The sequence below is a fragment of the Lathyrus oleraceus genome, chromosome 5 (genome assembly GCF_024323335.1).
Source record: "Lathyrus oleraceus cultivar Zhongwan6 chromosome 5, CAAS_Psat_ZW6_1.0, whole genome shotgun sequence".
In the NCBI taxonomy this organism is placed as follows: Eukaryota; Viridiplantae; Streptophyta; class Magnoliopsida; order Fabales; family Fabaceae; genus Lathyrus; species Lathyrus oleraceus.
In genome coordinates, this window is record NC_066583.1 from 149,947,434 (window position 1) to 149,960,874 (window position 13,441).

General features: G+C 37.8%; 1 non-coding gene across 1 annotated transcript; it reads right to left on the reverse strand.

Annotated features, from left to right (window-relative positions):
- Nucleotides 1-8,318: 8,318 nt before the first annotated feature.
- On the reverse strand, nt 8,319-8,425 carry LOC127088627 (small nucleolar RNA R71). The gene has a single exon (XR_007790456.1). It is a non-coding gene; the product is annotated as a small nucleolar RNA R71 (small nucleolar RNA).
- Between the last annotated feature and the right edge of the window lie 5,016 nt (nt 8,426-13,441).

A 13,441-nucleotide genomic window follows, 5' to 3' on the forward strand; every position in this document is an offset into this window, starting at 1 on the left:
TACGACACCTATTAATGGCACAGGAACTAAACCTTCCTCAATAACAAGAATTTTGTAGTAGTCGTCCTTCAAGGGAGGAACACAAGTGCATATAGGTTCAAGCAGCAGTTCAATCACATCAATAAAACTTTGACTAGGTTTTCTATGACCTTTGATGCTCTTGGCATTCGAAACATGAGTTTTTCCATGGCCATTGCCAGTGCCAGGAGCTTCTGTGTTTGTAGGCCCAACACCAACCTTACCATCACTATTATGTACTGTTTCTTTCTCCGATGATTTACCGAGATAGCACCAGCACCAAGGGATTGTGCTGCACCTTAATGATGCAACAAGTGTTACATCAGTAACTGCATAGGATGCACGTAACGCATGAAAGTCAAGTGACCGATCCAGATGGTGTATCGGGACAACAATAAGTGTTCCAAATCTTCCATTGATGCGTCCAACAATTTCATGCACCTGGCTTGTAAGCTTTTGATGTTCAGAGACATCTGTCCTAGCAGGCGCAACAATTTGCAGCAAGACAACTTCATGGTGATTGGTATATTGGTAATTGGCTCGGGTGTTCTGTGATTTCCTGCCACAGCGTTTGGCTAGCGGCTTCGGTGTTACTCGTCGTCGGCGTTGCCGTCAGGGGCTTGCTTTTGTATCTTTAGCAATGCCGTTTTGATGCGTTTTATTTGGTAAATCTTTCAGGCTGCGTCTTGGGCTCGTGTTCTGCTTTTTCTCTTTTTTTTCTAACGTCCCTCTCTTTTGAACTTATCATATCAATTGCATCGACAAGCTTTGGTTTTGCAGTGACTTTCTTCTGAACAGGTTTAGGGGCCACCACCACTCTTCTAGCCACTGGAACTCCCTTAATAGCAGCAGTAGGATATACCTGTTTCTTGTTATTCATCAGTTGGTTTTCTTCTGGTCTGAGAATCCAACTCCACGAGACATAACAATTGCCCATCTAGTGCCGGCAATGGCCATAGCAGTGACGAAAAATCCTTCTCTTCATTCTTTGTTGATCCACTTAAATGGAAATGAGTCACTGACTTTATAGGATTGTTGCATGTTTTGGGTCCCTTTTGACATCACAAACAATGAGGACCCATTACAAGCTCCAGCTATGGCACTGATGTAGTAATTATTATCCCACTGCTCCATAATCCATTCCTTGTGAAGAAAACTGGAAGACAGCTCGTAAACTTGTGTTGTGAAACTAGTGCCAGTTTTGTAAATTATATATATTTTTGGATAATCTATGATTTGCAATGAATGACAATTGGTGTCCTTGTAGCGAGACATAGTCGTAATTTACCTTAGAACTTCCAAGTATTCATATGATGGGATACTTTATCCACATGCCATGTAAATGGATGATTATAATTGAATGAATGAATGAATATGTGGAATTTCTTGAATATGAAAATGAAAAGTTTTCCAATGTGAATGAAGAAGTATGAATAAACATTTCGAATATGAAATGCAGAAATATGAACATGAAATGGAGGATATGAATGTGTGTAGAGGAACATGTGGAATTTATTTTAATCATGCATGAATGAAATGATTGTAGCATGAATGAATAAAAGATCTTTCAACATGAAGTGAAGAGTTTAAACGTGAAATGTTCATGAGGAGAAATTCAAGTGACTGATTGATGAAAAAAAAATTCAGGGTCAAAATCAGGGTATGACAATTTGAATATGGTATGAACAAAGACCTCTAGGCAGGACACTCAGGGTAACCCCACCTCTTATAATGTATGTATTGATTTTGTAGAAAGATAATAACATTCGTATAAAATGATACCCTCAGTCGCCAACATATGGTCTTGAATTGTTGAATAAAGTTATAGTCTTTGGGCGTGATATGGGATAGGGAGACATTGATCACCTTTAAAACGTCTGCCTCAAATGAAGAAAATAATATTAGGACCCCTAAGTCACATACGATGAGGAGGTAAAAGTAGAAGTAGGGGCATGGAGAATCACCCAAAGCAGCCGTATTAACCCTCTCCATTGAGGAACACGTCTCTATGATGACTTCTTCCTCCTCACCTAAAGAGAAAAGGTTGATGTGTTTCTCAAAGGAGCTTATCCTCTCTTTAGTGAGGAATGGTACTCAATATCTCTGATGTCCTTGTACTCAGTATCAGAGGTGACCATTAGCTCCTTGTTTCTTGAGAAAATAGAAGGGAAAATGAGTCATTAGCATTACCATCACTTATACCACTATTAGGTCCAATTGAACTATCCTAACTACCAAACATGCCTATTTCCACTAATTTACATTCGATTATCCTATTGTGACATTTGGTGTTTCTATATTAGTAGCTCCATGGAGTTATGCGCTCATCGCGGGTCGAGGGCTCTACTAGGTTTCCCTTCTCGTCAAAATCTATAATTATCGCCATAAAAGGGAAAAGGATAAAAAATAGTAATGAACTTGTACTTGTAAAAAAGGGAATTGAGCTTGAAAGGGTTTAAGAACAAATGAAGGATATTTAGGAGGCTCTCCAAAAATTTGGTTGAAAGTGTGCAAAAAGGTTAAAGAGTTAGGGTTGGACCCCTTTTATAGAGGTGTGAGGACTATTAGGTGTAATCAAGGCTATGTCCCTAGGTTTCCCATTATATGCAAAAGGCTCTACACACTTTTGATGTGTGTTAGAGATTAAGATCAATTTGGAATCCCAAAGATAAATCATCATTAATCGCATTTAATATGCATTGTTTTCACCATGAATGACGTTTGGGGATTTGCCTCAACAGACTCATGATTATTCACCTCATTGACACCTGATGGTGTATCCCATATTATGTCTATGGGGATTGCCCTATACACGAGGGAATCACCTTAGGCATACATGAGGGACTCATCCAGATAAGGAGAGAAAAGCAATACTAAATCAATTTGTCTTTTGCAAGCTCTCGTGCTTGAAGAAATATGTATTTATTTTTATAGGTCCATAAGGGGTGATGTGGAAGGGGGACGACATTTCACATCATCCATAACAACTTTTTGATCGCCCGTTTATTAGATTGAGCACCCATCGTTTAGATGTGGCGCTAATTTCCCAAACTGATCACCTTTCCACTGAAGCATGTAGGTGACATGTACTAGTCTACAACGGTGAGGGGAGTCAAGGAAGGACTAATCAAATTACCTTAAATAATATGAGATTAATTATCACTTTCCCACACTCATAGAAGCAGTTTCGACTAAGCCCCAAACACAATGGTTTCTATAAATATCTCAGCCCTATTTTAGCAAGTACATAGATGTACTTCAAATATAACGAAATCCATATGCACAAAGAGGACAGAGACAAAATTGCTTTCATGAGTGAATGTACCAACTAACGATACAGTGTCATGCCCTTTCGGCTTGAAGAACATATACGCAATATACAGAAAATGATGAATAAGATCTTCGAAACAAAGATCAGCAAAACACTAAAGGTATACATGGATAACATGATCGTAAAATCAAGAAAAAAAGAAAAACACGACGAATATCTCGCCAATATTTTCATACAAATCCATCAATGTAATATGAGGCTTAATCCTGAGTAACCCACCTTGGGGTTATAGCCAAAACATTATTGGGTTTTTACTTAACGATGAGAGGCATAAAAGGTAACTCAGACAAAATGCGAAGTGCTAATCAAAATAGAGGCTTCGACGATGAAGAAAGGGATAATAAATTTAAATGGGATGCTCACAACCATAAATAGACACTTTGTTATTCTATAGATTATTGAATAAATAAACATGCTTCGATTGGACCCTGGAATGCGAACAAGCATTCATGTCACTAAAAGTACCCCGTCATTTTTGTCCAGACTAGTGACAGAGGAAACCTTATTCCTCTACCAGAAGATAGATAAGAACACATTAGCACTAGTAACTACCTTGTAAAAGTCACGATGCTACTTCCCGACGTACATCATCTTTATCTGGACCGAATTACCCTTTAAACAGGTTCCATACATATCGTATCTCATAGGACGGATGGAAAAGTGGTATGTTGATATCTCCAAATTTGGCATCTCCTTCAACCCAAAGAAGGCACTAAAGACTTAAATGTTTCCAAACTTCTTAGCATAAATGACACTGGTCACTCCGGAGCCAAGTGCAACATGGATCATGTTCACTGATGGGTCTTATAGCAGTAAGAGAAATGATGCCGACCTCCTTTTGGAAAGCAAAATCGGGTCGACTATTAAAGTATCCTTACATTTCGAGTCCACCACTACTAACAACCATATAAAATATAAGGCCTTTATCGCGAGTCTCACTTTGGCGTCAAAGATGGGGGTATAAGAGGTCAAGTTATGAACAAACTCAAAATTGGTTTTATCCCAAGTCTAGGGAGAAACACATTGTTGCTACACAATTATGTCGCCTGAACCATAGAGAAGTTAACTAGGTTCAGGTTACACTAGATCATGCTTATCTTGATGGAGCATAACACTAAGGGAGGCATCTTGACCAAGCTTGCAAGCACAAGAACTACAGGGATGTTTGTGGGTTTTTTTAGTAAACAATCGCAAGTTTAGTTCACTTATGAAATTAACTCGGGAAATCTCAGAAGCAATATGTGCAATTGAATTTGAATGTCTGTACGTAGACAAAACAAACATAAAATTTAATAGCAAAAAATCTTGGATCAAGATAATAAACGAAAAGTGCAATAAATGACATTAAACAGAAATTCCAGTAAATGGAAATTAAAGAAAAATGTTTCAATTAGGGAAACATGAAGATAATTAAAGAAAGGGATACAAACTCATACATGTTTCTCACAAATTGTTTCGCTCTTTGAATCGGGTACTTCAGTTCTATAGAGAAATATATGAACTTTGTGACCTTGATTACACTGCATGAGCCTGCTATTTATATTAATCTAAAGATATATGTCTCTGACAATTTGTCCCTAGAAAATGGACAAGTATCAAGAAAATGCACTTCAGTATTTTGAAGTACCTCCACGTGGTCAGAACTTGTAAAATGATGAAAACCATTATCCCACATTTGTAACTGCTCCAAGCATATAATTGTCTTCTTGTCGAAGGTAGTTTGTGAAAAACTCTAGTGTTGAGACAACTTATTTCAAGTCTTTGGATTCTAAAATATCCTAAGTCCCTGACGTCTGTCGAATTCTTCAACTTCGACATGGTATCAAAATATCAGCCAGATATGTTCTTGAGATTATTCCAAACTATGTTCATCACGCTTAGTCAAAATATTCCAATCAATGTGTTTGTTCATGTTGAAGCTTGTCAATAAACACTAGCACTTAGTATTTCCTCAACTTAACATTCTTTGCGTATTGTTCTCCAACTAGAAATTCCCGACTATCAGATGCCTCCTAAAAAAGTCACTTTTGATCATGTGTCTCAGATGGAAGAAGGGTGACATTTTTTGTAACTTTTCGACATTGTTCGACTAACATGTACACGTCACATCAATTAGACATTTATGATTATTTTAAGTGGTCATCCTGACCATTCTTATTGAGAAAAGATTTTAGCGAAGCGCTTAAGTTTAATAACAAGTTTGATAGCGATTAAACGTTTCGGTTCGTGTTTGAAAAACATTTGAATTGGATAAACGGAGTTTGAATTTTAATTTTTGAAAGTTCTTAATGTTGATCAATATTTTTGTTATTTGAAAAATATTGATTTTAATTATTAAATTTTTTATTTTTTTAATTAGCCAAAACATAATAATAACAAATGGAATAAAAATAAAACAAATTAAAAAAAGAGAAAATGAAATTAATGGGCATTAGGGGTGCAAAAAATAAAATGAGGGAAATGAGACCAGCAATAAACTAAATGTCAAATGGGCTAACATGGCAAAATGGTAAAATGGATCGAAAGGGGGGCGCATAACAACACGGTTCAACGCTGGCCTAGTCAGGGGAAGATGAACCATTCTTCAAAGGAGGTGAGGGAGTCTGATAACATGAAATAATATCACATTCTAGGACTCGATTTAATTAAATTATATTATTATTTACTTCAATTTGCTTCATTTTATTCGATATTACTCGGTATTTTCTTTCTATTTATCTCAGGTAGCTTATTTGAAGCACAAGTGAAAAAGGAAGAAAAGGAGGTGCAAAAAGAAATGAAAAGAAGCAAATTCCACCAAGCCAAAGCCCAGCCCAAAAGCACAGGCGCTGCGCCTGTGACGAGCGTCACGCCATGTCTACTTGTGTTACGAGCGTAACACATGGTGTGACGGACGTCACACCATTCCCCTATATTTTTGGCTTCAGAAGCACAACAAAGACGTTGAGGCCTATTGTTACGCTTGACCATTTGCAACGTGAAGACTCTTTACACGGAAGACCTTTGGAAACAGTTACAACAAGTGACCAATATAAATAGTAGTTTTTTGGCAAACCCTACGTCTCTCTTCTTCGCCGTTCGCCATTTCTTTTTTTCGCGCTTTTTCTCTTCCAGCAGTGCAAACATATTTTACAGCATTATTTTTACAATCTTTATATTTTTTCCTGGGCAATTTCTATTTTCTTTTCCAGCAATTAATTAATTTTTCGCACAATAATTTCTACACCGGAAACTATTGTGTACCTTTCACTAGATCTAACCTTACGTTAGACCCTAGATTTTTATTCCTTCACTTTTATTTTTCTGTCTGATTGAAGAATTCAAGAACAAATCCAACCGGTCTGTGGTGGATGTTCAAGACTGCTATTAATTACTCAGGTTCTTTAATTATTGTTTGAATTTATATATGCCCTGCTTTATTGTTGATTTATATTATTTGCCTGAGATGAATTTGTTTATGCATGATAATTATTTAGATCTGTTTAGCATGTCTGGCTAATTTATTTAGGTATCGGTATGTAGAGTAAGTGAAATGAAGGAATCAAAACTAAGTTGGTTTAATTAAGTTTAAAATTAAAATCACTCTTTTCACGGTCTCAATTTACAGGTTTAATAACAAGGTTTTTGTACGAAAGTAAAAGACATAAAGAAGTTAAAATCAATAGAACGAGAGTTTGAGTTTTTGACTGGACAGTGTAAATTGGACATTAATTCTAGATCAGGGCGAGAGCAATTTTTAGAGTTAATTAAATTCTAATCTTTTTCAAAAAGTATTTTTAAAGGTTGAATGTGAGGACGAGAGTTAAGCATTTGAATTTAATTATATAACCTAAGTCAACAGAGCGAGAGTTTGAGACAAGGGTGTTTAAACGATTAGTGTTTTCTTAAAAAGAGTTTCTACGGATTCTATTGTTTTCAAAAAGTGGTTTTTGACTTAACTAATAAGTGACAACTACGTTAATATAAAATCATAGTTTATTCAACAGAGCGAGAGTTTGAGATAAGACTTTTAATCAATAGTGACAACTGAAAAGATTTATTTTAAAACCAAGAAACCAACGAAGAATTGATTCCCTAATTACGACGAACTGCATACCGATATCCATTTAGTTGATATTTAATTTAGATCCTATTTTTAGTTTTAACTTTTCCCCAAAAAATCAAAGTATTACCCGCCTTAGCTTTACGAAGTAACCTTAGAAAGCGGTATATCGATTCATAAGTCCCTGTGGGATCAATATCTTTTAAAACTACGCGATAGAACTGTGCACTTGCAGTTTGTACCCCAAATTCGACTCATAAAGTCGCGATCAAGTTTTTGGCGCCGTTGCCGGGGACTTTTATTTAGTCAATATCGTAACTCTTCTGTTATGCTGTAGAGACTAAGGCTTATTTTTCTTTTCTTTTCTTTCTTTCGTTGATTTGTATGCCACATACTCGCTCACAAGACGAGTCGTTCTACTTACGAATCAACGATATCGAACTATATCTCCGAGTCTTACGACGAATTCGGGAATATCGTGCTGCAAACAATCTCCCTCCTGTCGAACTTCCTGATCTCAAAAATCTTCTTCCTTCGCCGATACCCGAGATGGCAGAACCAGCTTGTGCTCTTCGAGATTACGCCGCTCCATCGCAAGATGAGCCGCATTCGAGTATTGCTCCACCCGCAATCGAAGCAAACAACTTCGAACTTAAACCTTCATTGTTGCAGGCAGTGCAACAGAACCAATTCTCTGGAAATCCTACCGAGGATCCAAACCTTCATTTATCCGTATTTGTCCAATACGCTGATACTGTTAAAGCTGACGGTGTCACTTCAGAGGCAATTCGACTTCGTCTTTTTCCTTTCTCGTTAAGAGATAGCGCTAGAAGATGGCTCCAGTCTCTTCCTTCCAACTCAGTCACCACATGGAACGAGTTAAAGAAAGTCTTTCTTGCCCGATATTTTCCGCCGAGCAAAACAGCTATGTTAAGAGCCCAGATAAATGGATTTAAACAGAAAGATAACGAGTCTCTTTTCGAAGCATGGGAAAGATACAAAGACATGATGAGACTTTGTCCACACCATGGTTTAAAGGACTGGTTAGTAATTCATACCTTCTATAATGGTCTCTTGTACAACACGAGGTTAACAATAGACGCCGCCGCAGGTGGTGCACTAATGAACAAACCTTATGCTGATGCTTACCAACTTATCGAAAGCATGGCTCAAAACCACTATCAGTGGGGAAGCGGACGAACAATGGTAGAAAAACCTCAAACGAAAACTGGCATGTACGAGATAAGTAACCTTGATCATGTTAACGCAAAAGTGGATGCTCTGGTCCAGAAAATTGAAAGTTTAAATGTATCACCTCCAGCCACCGTGGTTGCCATAACTCAGAATTGCGAAGTCTGTGGAATCCAAGGTCACACTCCTGCAGATTGTCAACTCCTAACAGGAATCCAAGCGGAGCAAGTAAACTATGCTCAAGGAAGCCCCTACTCGCATACCTATGACTCAAATTGGAAGAATCATCCAAATTTTTCATATAAGAGTAATAATGCTTTATGCGCACCTGGACAATCTCCGAATCAAGCCCCAGCTATACCTCCGGGATATCAAAAGCCAATCCCATCTACACCTAACAATAACGCCCCTAGAAAATCCAACTTGGAAATCATGATGGAAAACTTTATAGCTTCTCAACAGCAAACCAATAAAGATTTCTTAAACCAGAATGTACACACTGGCGAACAAATTAAACAACTAGCAAGTAAAGTAGATGCCCTGGCTACCCATAACAAAATGCTGGAAACGCAAATATCACAAGTAGCTCAACAACAAGCGCCTACTGCTGCCCCAACTGGTACATTTCCTGGACAGCCCCAACCTAACCCAAGAAGCCACGGTCACGCAATCATACTAAGAAGTGGAACGGAAGTGGAAGGACCGTCTGACCCAAGGATAGAAAACCAAAACTCTAAAAAGTCAACTGAGGAAGAAAATAAACCTAAGGAAAAGGAAGAGAGTAATAAGGAAACCGTAGAAAAGAAGGAACCTTATGTACCTCCACCACCTTATAAACCACCTATCCCTTACCCTCAAAGGCTTATTAAAACCAAAGATGCGGGCCAATTTAAAAAATTTGTTGACCTACTAAAACAATTAAACGTCACAATTCCGTTTACAGAAGTTATTACGCAGATGCCCTCATATGCCAAGTTCTTAAAAGAAATTCTTTCTAATAAAAGGAAACTTGAAGATAGCGAAACCGTTACACTCACTGCTGAATGTAGCGCTATAATCCATAATATGCCTCCTAAACTCAAAGACCCGGGTAGTTTCTCTATACCCTGTCACATAGGAAAATTTGTCATCGACAAAGCCTTATGCGATTTAGGAGCCGGTATTAGTGTTATGCCTTTATCCATATGTAAGAAACTGGAAATGGGAGAATTAAGACCAACCAAAATGTCTGTGCAACTAGCAGATCGTTCCAACTGATTTTATAATTATGGACATTAGAGAAGATGAAGTTACACCCATTATACTGGGAAGACCGTTCTTAGCAACTGCCGGTGCGATCATAGACGTAAAACGAGGACGACTCACTTTCGAAGTAGGAGAAGAGAAAATTGAGTTCATTCTTTCCCAATTTTTGAAAGCACCTGCAATAGAAGATACATGTTACTTCATGGATATCATCGATGAATGCATAAAAGGAATAGAGTTAGAAAAAGACAAATCATCTGACTATCTTGTAGAAGACAAACTTAACCAATGTTTAGCAATAACACCGGACCCTACGCAATGCCTTAAGAAACCAACCCTAGACCTGAAAACACTTCCCAAAAATCTGAGATATGAATTCCTAGACTTAGAACTTGAACGACGAGTGATAGTTAATGCAGACTTAGGAAGACTCGAAACAGAAAAACTCCTGCATATCTTAAGAAAGTATCCAACCGCACTAGGATACAACGTCACCGATCTTAAAGGAATAAGTCCTTCTATTTGTATGCACCGCATCATGCTAGAAGAAGACTGTAAAACTTCTAGGGAACACCAGAGGAGACTAAACCCGATCCTGAGTGAGGTAGTGAAGAAGGAAATAACCAAGTTATTAGAGGCAGGTATCATATATCCTATATCTGATAGCAAATGGGTTAGTCCTGTACACGTAGTACCAAAGAAAGGAGGTATAACAGTTATTGAAAATGAAAAAGGAGAAACTATAACCAAACGAATCGAATCGGGATGGAGAATGTGCATTGACTATAGGAAACTAAACAAAGCAACCCGAAAAGATCATTTCCCTTTACCATTCATTGACCAGATGTTAGAAAGATTAGCAAAACATTCTCATTTCTGCTATCTAGACGGTTACTCAGGCTTCTTTCAAATACCAATTCATCCTGATGACCAAGAAAAGACAACGTTCACGTGTCCTTTTGGTACCTTCGCTTATAGACGAATGCCGTTTGGCTTGTGTAATGCTCCTGCAACCTTCCAAAGGTGCATGATGGCAATATTCACCGATTTTCTCGAAAACATCATGGAAGTATTTATGGATGACTTTTCCGTATGCGGACAAAGCTTTGAAGAATGCCTTGAAAACCTAGAAAGAGTTCTAGAGCGATGTGTAAAAGTAAACCTAGTACTTAATTGGGAAAAATGCCACTTCATGGTACAAGAAGGAATTGTTTTAGGACACATCATCTCGAACAGAGGAATTGAAGTAGACAAAGCCAAAATAGAGGTAATCGAAAACCTTCAACCCCCGAAAACTGTGAGAGAAGTACGAAGCTTCTTAGGACATGCCGGTTTTTACCGACGATTCATTAAAGACTTCTCTAAAATAACTAAACCTTTAACTGGGCTATTGATGAAGGATGCTGAATTCATATTCGACAATAAATGTTTAGAAGCATTTCAAACGCTTAAACAAGCATTGATCTCCGCACCCATAATGCAGACACCAGATTGGAATGAACCATTCGAAATAATGTGTGATGCCAGTGATTACGCTGTAGGTGCTGTTTTAGGACAACGAAAGGATAAAAAGCTTCACGTTATATATTACGCAAGTAGAACTCTAGATGAAGCACAAATGAATTATGCCACGACCGAGAAGGAACTTCTAGCAGTAGTATTTGCGCTAGATAAATTTCGTTCTTACTTGGTCGGAGCCAAAATAATCATTTACACTGACCACGCTGCTATCAAATACCTCTTAACAAAAAAGGATGCTAAACCTAGACTCCTAAGGTGGATCCTGTTGCTACAAGAGTTCGATTTAGAAATCAAAGACAAGAAAGGAACTGAAAACGTAGTAGCAGATCACCTTTCTAGACTTGAGAACCTTGAACCGGAAAGAACATCAATTAACGATGATTTCTCGTACGATAAACTTATAGCTACTTTGGGAGAAAATAACGCTGATAAACAGGTAGAAACCACCTTAGCTATATCTGTTACACCATGGTACGCTGATCTCGTCAATTATTTAGCTGCCGGAATAGTTCCACCTACTTTATCCTACCAGCAGAAGAAACGATTCTTCTATGACATAAAACACTATTACTGGGATGACCCCTTACTCTTTAAAAGAGGCCCTGATGGTATTTTCCGTCGGTGTATACCCGAAGAAGAGGTAGAAAATATCATCCAACACTGTCACTCCGTTCCTTATGGTGGACATGCAATTATATCCAAGACCTGCTCTAAAATCCTACAAGCCGGTTTTTATTGGCCAAATATATGGAAGGATGTGCATGCGGCTATTAAGAAATGTGATAGATGTCAACGCACAGGAAACATATCTAGACGTGACGAGATGCCACAAAAGGGCGTTTTGGAAGTAGAGATTTTCGACGTGTGGGGGATAGACTTCATGGGACCTTTTCCATCCTCTTTCGGTAACAAATACATACTCGTGGCAGTTGACTACGTATCAAAATGGATTAGAGCTATAGCTTCTCCAACAAACGACACACGAGTAGTAACTAGACTCTTTAAGAATATAATATTTCCAAGATTTGGTGTCCCAAGAATAGTAGTCAGTGATGGTGGATCGCATTTCATATCCAAGGTACTCAAAAAACTACTGTTTAAGTATGGCGTAAGGCATAGAGTTGCGACACCTTACCACCCTCAAACCAGTGGGTAAGTGGAAGTGTCTAACAGAGAGATTAAACAAATATTAGAAAAAATAGTCGCCACCTCAAGGAAAGACTGGTCATTGAAATTACCAGAAGCTTTATGGGCTTATCGAACTGCTTACAAAACTCCCATAGGGACAACCCCATTTAAGCTCATTTATGGAAAATCCTGCCACCTCCCGGTAGAATTAGAACATAAAGCCTATTGGGCTATTAAAAATCTAAATTTAAACTATAAGGCCGCCGGCGAAAAGAGAATCCTTGATATAAGCGAATTAGAGGAACTCAGAAGAGACGCTTACGAAAATGCCAGAATCTACAAAGAAAGAACAAAACAATGGCATGACAAGCGCATATCAAGGAAAATCTTCAAACAAGGTGATACAGTCCTTTTATTTAACTCTAGGCTAAAGTTGTTTCCGGGAAAACTACGATCTAGATGGTCAGGTCCTTTTCATATCACCAATGTCTTTCCCAGTGGAGCAGTAGAAATTAAAGGCAAATCTATGGAACCATTTACCGTAAACGGGCAACGTCTAAAACATTATAACTATGCAGAAAACAATGAAGATTCGCAAGTCTTGCACTTAGACGAAATGCCTCTAGAATTTATAGAGTATAATTGATAGTTTTTATGTCGAGCTTGCGACATTAAACAAAGCGCTTAGTGGGAGACAACCCACAAATATTTATATTTTTTTTATTTCTTCCTTAATTATTCTTTTAAATTTTGTTTAGTATTCATTCTTAATTTATTTTAATTTATTAAAAACTTTTCTCTTCTTCTTTCGGCATTTGGCCAAATCCTGACTAAAACTCTTGTTTTTCTTTTCTCTAGCTAACACTAACCTGATGGGACAAATTGATCGTATGGGTATCAAATTCAGAGGGAAAGCTCAGAAACAAAAGTTTGAGGAACTAGCCACGAGAGAGATACTAACTAGT